Raw genomic sequence first — 13,846 nt, 5'->3', positions numbered from 1 at the left:
TTTTTTACAGTGCAGTCATTCACAACATCTCTGTTGTAACACCCAGTCCAGAGTGGTAGCCTACTTTGATTTTCCCCAAATGTCCTAGCAAGCTCATTTGTTTGGCTATCTTTGTGCGTGTGGTTGTTTTGCTACTTTGTTTGGAACGTTGATCAAGCATGATTATGTCAATCAAGAAGCTCATGCAGGCTGTCTAAGTTTATTTTTATGTAGCCAGATTGTAATGAAGAATCCTATTACATGGGGGTTTTAATATTTTTTATTTGATGTATGTATATTTTAATGTAATGTACTGATCAATTGTAAGATACCCAGTAGCCTTTGTCAGGCGATCACATTTGAATATCAGGCACCCCCACAACCCCACATAGTCTCTAACATAGTTGATGCGCGCTCAGAACGCCGGTATTGCAACGTTGTTGTCACAGATAGGAGCATGACAAGTTATGTGGGACCCTACCATTCTCGTACAATCACATTGTCAATAACAGTAAAGACATCTATTTTATATTAGTAATGTATACTAATCATTGGTAATAGTAACAATAAAATGAAGATTTTTTTAGCTTTGCTTTTTATGTTAGCTTTGTGAATTGGTAGAAGAGAGTGCATATTGTGAAATGATAATGAATATGTCAAAATATCAAATAGCGTTTTTATTGTAATAACCCAGACATTTACACTTTGCAGTAATTTAAATGCAATAAGTCATGACCTTCAAAATATCTAATGGAAACTATTGACTTTGATGTGATTGTGTGTGATTGTATAGCAGTTTTAAGCCTTGTTCCAGTACAAAATATTTGCTAGGAAAAATATTTATCAAAATGTGTCAAACTTTTTTATGGGAGAACACAGGAAATTGGGAACACAGATAGTCCCGACATACATGCCTAACGTGTACAAATGTCACTGACATATACCATCAACAACAACAGCATTATCATAAAGTAAAGAATGTTAGCATATTGTCTCCTATGCCATTTGGGAGCACATGCACTTAAAATCATGAGCAGAACATCTCTCAAATATGGGATACATTTAAAATGCTATTCAACAAATGATGGTCTGTGTGATATTTAAATTCTTCAGAAACTGTGTTTTCATTTCTTTAACCCACTGTCTGAACTTGTCTTTACCCAGACACCACAGGACTGTAACTTCAAAGAGTAGCTGTCCGTGTTACCTTTACAGGAGAGGAGAGAGAAGAGTTGGCTTTGACTGCAGGAGCAGGAGACTAACTGAGTCACCATCATCTCCATGGCAACCTGCCAACTCCAACCCCTTTGAGTGCTGTGTGGTCTTTGATCACAGTACACCACCACAACTTTCCTCCTGAAGCATTGAGATCTCTCCTGTCCTCTCTGTAGAAGGCGCTACTGAGAGAGCGCTGCCTTGGCTTCTTTGTCTGATGAGTGTAATTATGAATGTGCAAGGGGGATCCTACAGCCACGCCTGGTGCCCTGACTTCACCAGACAGACAGACGGAGTAAGCCTGAGGGTTGCTATAAATACCAGCCTTATTACTAGTTGGCTATGAGGCTGCAGCTGGAGGGTCCTCATTTTGGCTTTTCCAGACTAAAATAAAAGAGGCTGGAGAATCTGGGGAAAGAACCTCACATCGTCAGACCTCATTTTCCTTCCACTGAAGAGTTTAAGAAGTGAAAGGCAGCCTCTGAGACAATAGAGGCCTAGTTGGACTGGGTCCAGACAGACGCTTGGCTCCTTTCTCCAGCAGCTGCTTGCAGAAATCCATGCCGGGTCAGAGTTACTCTTTGCATTTTAATGTTTACAAAAACCAAAGCATGAGGTTTGGATAGAGCTGAATTTCTAGCTCAATGATTGGCTGGAAACTCAAAGGTTATACTGTGTCTTTGCAAAGCACCTTTTGAAGTTTCATTAACATAAATTTCATACCTGATATAACCCGCGTAGCTAGTCATTTAAATAAAAACAACAATGTATTCAGTCCATTCATTTATAATATGAAGTTTTAAAGTGTGATTCACATTGACTTTGTCATTTAGAATATAGGATAGGTTATCAGACATATCTAATTGATTTGTCTTTTATAATTACTTAAATGGGGATAGTCTGTTTGTTCTGAAAAGATGCCTGGCAGATCCAGTCATATTTTTATCCCTCATTTGGTAGCATGTTTAGAATGCAGTTATGTCCACCAATACATGGTAATATCATTAAAAGAGCTCTCAACTTCCACTTATGAAGGACCTCCAGGGCAAAGGAAACCTTTGTTATGGAAAAGCAGGTCTGGTAGATCAGACGGATCACACAGTTGTCCTCAGCACGCAGCCAATGACTCATCTGCCCTCATCAAAAAAAGAAAGATATTCATGAAGCAGACTAGAGTCCAAAAAGAACTCACACTAACAAGCCATCCCATCAAGTTGAAGGCCACAAGAGACTCAGGGGATTTTTAAATCTCAATGATATTAAAGCATGCAGTTAATGTAACAGAAAAAGATGCCAACCTCAAAACATGCAACATTGTATTCTTCAAGTACCAATTATAGCCTACTGCGAGTCAACATTAACTTTGTCTAGGTTTGGAAAATGTAATAGGTTTTCATGTCAGACAGTTGGATTTACTATTTGTAAATATTTTGCAACAGTGATCCAATAATCATAAATCATTTTCAGAGCATGAAAATACCAGAACATTCATTTCATGTTGGAAAACAATGAATAAACAATAGTCAAATATCAGTTCTACACTTTTTAGAGCCAGATGTTGGTTATCTGTTTCAAATTATTTTCAATGATATGATGTCTGTAACATTATGTGTCCTGTATAGCAGACATTGCATTTTTGAAGGGTAATACTGTATGTGCTAACTGACATGCATGAATCTGCTTCAGAGCATTTCCATGAATTATTTCCATTTATATTTGATTTAAAGCATTAATATGCTGTTAATGACACAAATGTCTACACTAACAAGTCAAAACCTTGTTTGAGCCTGTAACTGAGAGATAAGACAAGCGGTAGTGTTTGATTCATTGAGCTGTTCCACACAATTGATGTCCTAACTTAGGTAATGGGTGGGGATCGAAGAGGCAGAGGCAGTGCTTTCCGATCAGACCAGCCCCACCAATCAGATGTATGGCACTGCCATATCGCACTGAGACACAAAATCTGGGGGAGGAAAAGGTCACTGCTCCACAAAACACGATTAGTGAGACGAGTGACTAATTCGCCTTGCTCTCTTTCTGATAAATTTAGACATGCTATCTTTTTATATGCTGCAAAGAGCATTGTGAATGTCAGTGCACAGCTGGAAACAATACAGAATAGCGCATGGTACATCAATGGTACAACATTAGATTGTGGAACTAAGATAGAATTACTATATTCTTACATTTAGCCTGGCCATAAATAACTCGCACCACTTCATCAGTCTCACATCAGAAATCCAACCCATTGCAAATCATTGGGTCTTAGAGGATCCTCAACAATTAAAATGGTTTGAATCAGAAGTAAATCTGAAAAAAATATTACTTTGCAAAATTCCATGCAATTATACATACATTACATAAACAGGATAAGATAATAATTATTATTTGTATAACACTTTTCAAAAACCAAGTTAGAAAGTACTGTAGGCCTGCAAAGGCAGCACAAGTCAGACAGACAGGATATTTCACACCTAAGCAAAGCATGTTTTGCAGTGTAGTTAAAAATCTTGGATTTGCCTTTGATTTTTACTAAACAAGTAAGTAGTGTGTGAAGGGTAGCTTTTTCAGCTTAGAATTCTAGCTCCATAAAACCCCCTATATATATCGTATAAGGACCTGGAAACACTCGTCCGTGCCTTCTTCAAGGCTGGACTAATTTAAATGTATAGCTACCGGATTATTAAGTGGAACAAAGAAGCGAGAGCACGTCACTCCTGGGTTGTCTGAACTTCACTGGCAGGGGTGTAGCACAAGATCCTGGGCCCTATAGGCAGTCCTGATGGGCCCCTATGTCCCCCCCCCCCCATGCATATATTCCAGACTTTTCAAGTGCCCTCCCCTGGGGCGCTAGTCAGTACTGGTTTTACCCCCAGTCTGACACCCCTGCAGAATAGAGCTCACATTTCAGGTGTACACAGGAGAGGTGTCTCATTCCTTGGTCTTCAATCAACAAATTCTTTGTTTCTTTTCATTATTGTGGCTCCTCTGGCAAGGAGCAATGATGCACGTTACTTTTACCCCAACATTCCAGGGAACCAGCTAAACTGATAAAGACAGGGAACCAACGTTGGAATACAGTACACATTGGTCATAGTGTTATCCGATTGTGTCGAAGTCCGAAATCAATCAGAGTAAACATGGTCTAGTGTTATTCAATTGCCGCCCCTCGAATTGAGCCATTACATTGTTCTTGGCCAGACCCTTAATCTTTCTAGATCATCAGGGTGCTAGCGATCAGTAACATATCCAAACAAAGCACAAACTCTTCATGAGGGCACCAACAAATACCAACAAGAAACAGCAAATTCTTCAAATTCAAATTCCTCTTTGTTACAATGGGCATTTATGATCCGATTTTTGGCCCATTGACATAAGGCTGTCTTGATTACAAATTTAGGCACTGTGGGTATGACAGAAGTGTGAATTGGATAATGTGCGTAACACAAACCATGTAACTGAAAGGGCATAAAAAGGACTTATGAATGGGAGAATTTGGCCCATAGTGCACTGGTGGCAACCAGAAAATCTGTTATCATCAAAGCATGCATATCTCTGCCATTAATGCTTAAATACTGAGTTGTTCACATTTTGTCTTTGCAAAACATCGGTGAGCATGCAAAGCTATGGTAAGCTTTCAAACATTACAGTAGGCAGTCATTGTAAGGACAGACACATATCTGCATTGTAATATAATTGAGCTGGAAAAGTGGGGTTTCTCTCTGGCTGCATTTATTCATTCAGTACTTGCACACCAACAGAGAGAGTGACTGAGAGAGAGAGAGAGTATAAGGTGACAACAGGCTTCATTGAGGCCAGCTGTGTCTCTAGGGGTCGGTGCTGGTGACAAGCAGCCAAAAAAACCCTCTGACTATTTTCCAGAGGAGGTTTCAACCATTCTTCCTGCAGACGACTGAGAGATGTGGTCCTGTGTCCAGTCAAACAACACAACTGGTTTCAGAAATATCATCTGAAACAATAAGAAATACGTCCTTTTGTCTATTTTTCTGGAGTGTTCATTGAAGCGGTCTACTACATGTCAGTAATTTAAGAATCAGGTGGGGAAAGCAACATTTTTGACAAATTGAGGAATGGCTCAGTGCTAGGATTAAAAAAACAGTGAAAGTGTACTGATTGTCAACGGCAAAGGAATGGGGCATAGGCATAGCCTAGCTGAGAAGAACAATAGCAACAACAACAATAACAAAAAGAGCACATTACATTTCTATAGCACTTAATCAGCTCACCTGAAGTGCTTTGTGTGCATCTGAAGTGAGTGTGGTGGGAAGATACATGAACATGAACTTATATTTTAATATTTGTGTTCTGGTGGATTTCTATCAAATAAAGATCAAAGTGACAAGCTATTTTACATAGCCTATATGTCTCTGTGTTATTTACTCACCTAATATGGAAATTCAACTCAGTCAGCTCTTACAGATAACAAATGTAATGTGTCTTACTTGAAATGGAAAATATGTGTCTATGGTTATCTTACTTCCAGTGTTTAGTGTGTCCAATAATAATGCATTCTAAAGAATTAAGAAAATGACATTGAACTATTTAATGACAGTATTTTTCACTAGTAACTTGAACATAAGGTTAAATAATAGTGCAATCTCTTATAGCAATAGGAAGCACACCTCTTGAATCCTGCCATATTTTGTAGTTAAAGCTCCAGTGAACACTAGCACATGTGGATCATGTTTTTCCCCTCATTCACATTGCTCTTTCAATGTTCATTCATCAACCTCGTTGACTCTGTTGCCATGGCATTGAGCAGTGGCTCTCTGTATCTGCCAGACTGGACGATGAGTCAGTTAGGCTTGCGCTTCCATCCAGTTGTCTGACGTCAAGGGAGCAATCATGTCCGGTGTGACCAGGAGACACCTTGCTAAAAGGTGAGGCAAAACACTCTCTGGGTCTCTCATAGATATGTGTATAAATTGAGATACCAGTCAATTATTGATGTAATACTGCTGCAATTGCATACAGTAATAGGAAGGTACAAGAACACAGACATTTAGAAATTCTTATAATATGTATTTTTGATCCCGTGAGGAAAATTTGGTCTCTGCATTTATCCCAATCCGTGAATTAGTGAAACACACTCAGCACACAGTGAAATGAAGCACACACTAATCCCGGCGCAGTGAGCTGCCTGCAACAACAGCGGCGCTCGGGGAGCAGTGAGGGGTTAGGTGCCTTGCTCAAGGGCACTTCAGCCATGCCTACTGGTCGGGGTTCGAACCGGCAACCCTCCAGTTACAAGTCCGAAGCGCTAACCAGTAGGCCACAGCTGCCCCAAAGTAGGCCACGGCTGCCTCAAGGTTTAGCCTAGCAGAGGATGGTTAACCATGGATGTGGACAGTGGGATGTAGAATGCTGCAAAAAAAAAATCATTCAATAATTAAACGTAGACAAAATCAGTAAAATGTAATATCTACAGACAAATGTTGCTTAACAGATACAGATACTACTTATCAAGCAACCCGTTTCAGAATACAGGGCATTGTTTGTTCAGGTCCGGAGTGCATGGTAATGTAATCTGAGTGATTTCAGCAAGACAGGACTTTCCTCCTCAACCAGCTGATCAGGTAATTAGGCAAGGAGTTCTGTTATTAACCTGACATCATGTCTCACAAAAAAACATTGAGAGTAAAAGTAGGCTCAAATACTAATCTGTTACTATGAAGGGCAGATTTTACCTGTACGTGTACCGTGTAAAAATATAACAGGGCCAAAGACAAAATTAGTCTTTCTGTGACAAGTTCATTAAAATATTAAATTGACCATTATCAGGACGCCCAGTTGCATAGTATAAGTATAGAGGGTGAAACACAGCCTACAGTTGTACATTGTGAGCAAAGACGTAGGAGTGCACAGTGCATTGTCAGTATTCTTCCTTACATTACTGTATTTCTCAGACATGTCCTGGTCTATCCACAAAAGATCTATGATCATGTGGCAAAGAGCATACAAACATTCTTTCAACTGTGAAGCTCTTCCTCAGCCAACACATGTAATTTTATGAAGAAGCGAGCCTTTGGCCGACCAGTCATAAATCACAAATCATTTAAAATGAAATGCAAATCGTCCAAAGGCTAATTCATAGATGTGAGATCTTGCCAGCAAGACTAATTAGTATTTTATGCAAAGGATAATTCATAGCTGTGATATTGGATATTGAAAATAAGAGTTAAACTATTTTTATGCTATGCACAGGTATCATTCTGAGATGTTCTGATATCCAAACAGTATTAAATGTCATGACACATTGGTTGAGTTGGTCAAAATAAAACCCTTCCATTACAAAATGCTTCAAACAATGCATGTGTCAAACCTCTCTGTACTTTACAGAAATGCATTGTTCTTCCATGTTTGGATACAGTTCTGCTCTGGGCATTGATATTTTCTTTTCATGGTTATAATTTAGAGAACCTCAAGAAACAAAAGGCAAAATGAAGAGACGTTGTTTACACACACCAATGCCCTTTTGGTTTCGGCTGGAAAGTGTGGTGACTATTCTGATGTGACAACCTACACTTGTACTGTACTTGACTGACTAGGAGAGAAAGTGTGTGTGTGTGTGTATGTGTGTGTGTGTATGTGTTTGTGTGTGCATGTGGTTTGTATGCCTCAAGGGAGGAGTGCTACCCAACAAAAGTAATATTCAGCTTGCCTACATTGCAACTACTGTGGTCTCTCTCTCTCTCTCTCTCTCTCTTTCTCACACACACACACACACACACACACACATGCACCAATGGAGAGTGTTGTCACCTCCCACTCTTTGTGCATGTTTCCCTATAATTAAAGAAGTTCAATGAAACAGGGGCAGTTTCAAAGCAGACATTCATTTGCCATATTGGCTTGAGTAGAACCCTTTTTGACTATGTTAAGGCCAATTTACCTTGTGAAACATCTCCTGGACTCAGGAGTCACCCCTTTAATTAAGAATATTCTTACCCATGGTCTGTGTGGAGCAGTGGGGCATCTGAGGTGGTTTGACTAATTGCCTATGCATTTTAAAGTCAGCGTGTTACAACGAGAGCTAATGAGTGTTTCTGATGAGGGGAAGCGAACTTGACTGGGGAGAATATGACATGTTGACGCCAGAAGTTCACCCACACAGGTGCCATTTACAACCCCTAATCCCAAGACCCCGTAACACTTTTTCACTGGAAATGTTTTATAATCATTGCAAAAAGATTGTTTCTATTGAGTGATGACATTTATTCTGCAGGACGTGTAGTGTTGCATCTATACTGCAGGTTAGCGAGTGTGTCCTTGTACTCTTGAATAACAACTATGCATAAGCAGGTCTCGGAGAGATGACTTATTTACTGGTTCATCTTTTTAGATGTACAATACTTGTATGCTTGGATACTTTTTATTTATTGCCAAATATAAAATGCCATTGCCAAATATAAAATGATTGCAGGACAAAAAGTTACAGTAACATGCTTTCTCCTGACCTCACTTTTTCTTTCTCAGGGTTCTTTTTTACCCTCTGAAAAAGGACCCCAGCAGGTGTTCTGTTCACAGAGTCAAGTTTCACCCCACCATTACATAAGAAGGAAGTTAGAATTACATAATGCTTTGTTAAAGGTGGAGACTAGGGGAGTGTTGTCCACAGATCCGTGTCCGAAAAGGATTCATCTCTTTTTATCTAGTTCTGAGAAGAGACTGTCCAATCACTGTCCACTTCACAGGCAGCAGCCACCAGAATGAGGGGTCATGCTAAACATAATGACATGCTGAGAGATGATTGCATGTTGAGACAGGCTGACAGAGAGGACCAGACCGGAAAATGCAGAGATTGTTTGGGAAGGAAGGATGATGTTTGTTTCTCAGGCAAAGCATATTTAGTGGCACCTAAAGAAGGTCAAATATTGTGAATCTTTGTCTCATTGATTTCATTATCACTGAAAGGTCATTCTAGAGAAAGTCTATAGCAGTGACATTATTGTATTTGTGATACTGTAGATCATAGACAAGACCTCTGCAAAACCAGTCTGAACAAATTATATACAGCTAGCCATTGGTCAAGTTATTGGTCATTCTGTAAAGAGAACACTTTTCACTGAGTCAATACCTGGGGAGGAGTATCTTTTCAGGATGCTGAGTGGAAAAATATGTCTGCTTCTTTATATTGTAGTGGGGTTTCCTGACGGTTAACAAGGTTGCAGCTTGATTTCATGAGCTGGGTGCAGACCATGAGATGGACTCCATGGTGCCTTGTAATTAAAACCATTGCCAGATATAAATTGAGGTGTAACAGGGAGCTGAGTTTCCATAATGGTAAGCTTGGCTCCTGTAGAGATCAATGAGACCAGAGGATAAAGTACCCTTGGACCATGCACTGAAAGGAACCACATGCATCTCCCAGTAAAAGCAAGAGAATGCTTTTACTCAGCAATGCTCTTATGGTACGGTTTAAGATATTCACTGTTTATCTAATGGTAAGTAGATTAAAAGAGCTTAGTTAAAACATTTAAAATGACCTAAAAATATCATCAGAATGTCCAAAATGCCTATGCTCTTGTTCAGATATCCACTATAGTTAGCATGCAAACCAGCTAACGTAGGCCAGGCTTTCTTGTGATCATTTTGTAACACGTGTGTGAACACATTAACTCCTTTAATGATGCAGAGATGGGTGTAGACAAATCAAGTATTTGGCTTTTAATCAGTCTTCTCTTGTTAAGTATAATGGAATTACCTGTCCATTGTCAGTTGACCCACAAACATGGGAGACAACGTTTATGTTGAAATGGAACAAGAGCAATACAAAGGACAGTATTGCAACCTGGCTATACATTTTCTTAAGGCCGGTTATGTGATCCCCAATATGTTTCATTAAGAAACAGTGTTGTCACTAAGCAGAGGGGGAGGCCTTCGGTGTAATGAGTGCCAGCTGTTTGAACCAGCTACCAGCTACGAACACTCCTTGCAGCCTCTCTTTAATGCAGGGGCGGAGTGGGACACTAAAATCCACCGGCCCCCTCCCAATACCCCCCCCCCCCCTTCAAACACGCACACATCAATAGCACAAACAAAATATATGTCAATTTAAAATACTAATAGGCTACGTATAGGCTACATTTGGAGAAATAACTGCTAATGCAATACAAAAAGCCTATCAATCACAAACCAGGCACTTTCAATAAATGTGTAAGGAACTAGATATTTAAGTGCAGTATAAAAACAGCTTTGTGGGTGGATGGAAATGTCAAGCATCATGCAAGGACATACATGTATCTGGGTATCATAGCACTCCAATAGTTGACTGTATAAATTTAAAAAAGGCCTAGCCTACAAACAATGTCTACCTAATAACACAGGTAATTAAATAATTGAAAAACAGGCACTTTGAATAGGTAGATTAAAGTAGGCCTATAAAGGCTTACATATAAACAGTTCCAACGAGTTCCACAAACCATTTATCAGCCTGAGTGACCCATTAATTAGTTATAGGCTAGGCTATAGGCTACATATAAACATAAGAGTAGCTTGCTTGTGCTTGTTTCTGCCTAGCAATAACGTCAATGCTTTAGCTCCTAACCTTTCTCTCTGCCTTCCATCCATGTGTAAAACAGCAAGCAAGCAACCACGCAAATCCGTCGACTGTCAAAAATGCTGTAGTTTTCAGTAACAGTTTTCCTCGAACTTGATCGCTTGTAGGGTCATGCCATTAGACAAGGGGCCGCTCATTTATCCCCCTACATTTCTGTAAATAGACTTGACCTGCAATCGGTTCATTGGATAAACCAGAAACTCATTCCCCATTCCCAGGAGGCTTTGCTCCATTCTAGCCTAGGCCTGCGTTAATTTAAGAACAAACAAACAAATGAAATTGTATTTTTTTTTTTTTTGACCATGAAAGTTCTGTAACGCCTGAATAAGACAAAAATGAATTAAGATTAAAAAAAAATTAAGGCTAGCCTTCACAAAAATCAGCATGGGAGAGATGAGTGTGCAAATCAGCATGGGAGAGATGAGTGTGCAGGGTAACCATGAATGACATGTAGACAGTGATCGAGTGGTATATTGCTCCCACATGTAAAGTGTAAATCCGGGAGATTTTCGCGGAAAAGTCACTTTGAAAGTGTTATAGCCTACGACGCAGGGCCGCGTTGAAAGTTATGAGGGCCGGCCCACCGGGAAAACTACCGACCGTCCCGATTGCCACTCCGCCCCTGCTTTAATGTGAGGCGAGGACCTGGATGTCTTCACTAATGTCCGTCTATTTGTTGCATTTGAAGGAAATTCGACATCTAAACATTTACATAGCTCTATAATTTCAGGGAGAACAATATAATGCAGAGTATGTCCATTTCCAAAAAGGCAGTAGTGTTAACAAGTGCTGAGAGCAGAGAGAGGGGTCCTCATACAGGCTGTAAAAGACCTGAGGCCATCATTTTTGAGGAGGTGTCAAAAGGGACATCCTGCCAGGTGTTGGCACTGTCATGGCAATTGCTTTTAAGTAATATGCACTGAATTTAGGGAAATGAACACACACAAGGATTTGCAAAGTGATCACATGTCTTTACTGGTATTACTGAGGGAAAATATTGAACAAGGAAGACAAACACTAATCCTGAAAATATTTGAACATTTGAAATCAGTGCAATCACTGTAACTGAAATAGAGTAGCTGGTTTGCCTGTAAGGTCTGGCCACTGGTGATGGCAAGCTTCAAGTCAAAATGTTTTGAGGTCGTTTTCATTTGTTTGGTGTGTCAGAGGTATCAGCAATAATGTGTATTCAAAACCTGCCATATTAAAAAGGCAGTGCAGAGTGTATCCACCTAATATGAAGGAAATATGAAGGAAAATTTTAAAACAAAATGAAACACAAAATGTCGATTTTATCAAATTTTCAAAAAGAAAGCAAACAATGGCGAACAACAGGGCATTCAATGCACCACTGTTTATGTTGAATCAGACTCTTTGCAAAGTTTTTGTCCTGCTCAAACTCAAGTTATTTCCAGTTGTTGCATCCTAATGGCCGTAGACTTTGAGTTCATTTAAAGGTAAAAAGTTAAAATTGCCATAGGTCATCGCACCTAGCAATCCCCCAAGTGGTCAGATCCACCCTAAAGATGGGTGAGAGAACCTTAGTATGAGCAGGCTTTCCAGACTGTAATCTTAGCGAAAACTTGAGAACCACCAGACAGAGCTAGGCTAGATATACAATATTTTTCATATAAAATTGCACAGTGAAAGTGAATAGGATGTTATATTGAATTGCTATATATATGCAGAGGAAAAGAAACCTTTTTAGTATCATAAGCACACTATTTGAAATTAGATCATATTTTCATTATTCTCACTTCAACAAAGACACAAATCTTGTGCAATAATAACACAGCCCTGTGACATGGCTGTGATTGTCAGTAGCCTACCGATGCATGCCATGGACCAGGCTGAGAGGTCTGCACTCGCTATTAAGGATAATGAGCTCACTTTACAAATAAAGAAGTGTCAAGTTCCAAAGTCCTGCTGTTTCTCAAAAGGGCTCATTTGTTAGTGGGGCAGTGGTATAGATACTAGCCAATTTAGGCTGAGGTTGAAGCCAGTCTTAGGCAATCCACAAGCTGCTGTCTTGCTGTCAGACATGAAAACAATGTCAAATTAGTGCTAGTGTGTTTTATACAAATCCACAAGAAAATGACACAGATAAAGAAGTAAAGATAGGCATAGTGACATGTATTTCCAAAACTGGATAAGATATATATTGGTTTTACAACAGTAGAAGTTATCCTTCAAAAGAGAGCACTTGCTGTCTCCTCAAAACCTTTTTGTTAATTTTGTAGTTTTTGTTATGTAAACCAAGGTATAATATTTAGTAACATAAACCTCATTAGCTTTTGATTATCAAATACTAAATAGATTTGACATGAGGAGTAAGAAGCTTTTAATCAAATGTGTAAAATGAGATGAATAACAATCACCAAAACTTTTTAAAACTAAATTTATAGAAAAAACTTTTTCCCAAGAGACTTGGTAAGATTACATAATATGTGTGGCAGCCTACTCTGATTCTTTTGTGTGGCATTCCTGAGAAAACATCCTGACAAAAGTTAATTGATTGTATTGTTGAGCAGGTATCTATAAACTAGGGCACCATAAGAACTTCAAGTGACAAGGCCAACCATTTGAATGGTAACATTAGCTGAAGTTAGAAGAAAACTGGGAGCTGAAGTTGTGAAAAGGCCAGAGGTATGCAGGGTTATCTTCCCATATTGAATAGCCTCCTCAAGCACAGTAGAGAATAGCATGAATCTGGTGCTTCACTGAAATGCCTTTTAATCACAATGTTAGGTCGAAATAGGTTTCTGTATATTATTTTGTAAACCAGGTAATATCTTACCATAACATTTCTTAAGTGAGATTTTAGAATTAACATATATCTCTCAATTAACATGACTGAATGAAAAATAGATCTTAAATGCAAGGATTTCCCTCATTTCAGAAATGTTTTACCTCATTTGTGTCTATGATATTCTGAACTGCTGTTCATTCTGTTAGCTGTTAGAGTTTGTTGGAAAAAAACTTCTCATCTGAAAAATGATTGATGATCCAATGTCATAACTATGGCCGACTGGACTGCCATGTGAATAATGGAATTGATGGCTAAATTCTCCA

Source organism: Alosa pseudoharengus, unplaced genomic scaffold, assembly GCF_046254945.1.
Source record: "Alosa pseudoharengus isolate Yale_2024_CS ecotype anadromous, Long Island Sound unplaced genomic scaffold, YU_APseudo_1.1 YU_APseudo_1.1_scf_16, whole genome shotgun sequence".
NCBI classification, from domain to species: Eukaryota; Metazoa; Chordata; class Actinopteri; order Clupeiformes; family Clupeidae; genus Alosa; species Alosa pseudoharengus.
The sequence above is the reverse complement of the archived record's forward strand: the minus strand, read 5'-3'. Positions refer to the sequence as shown.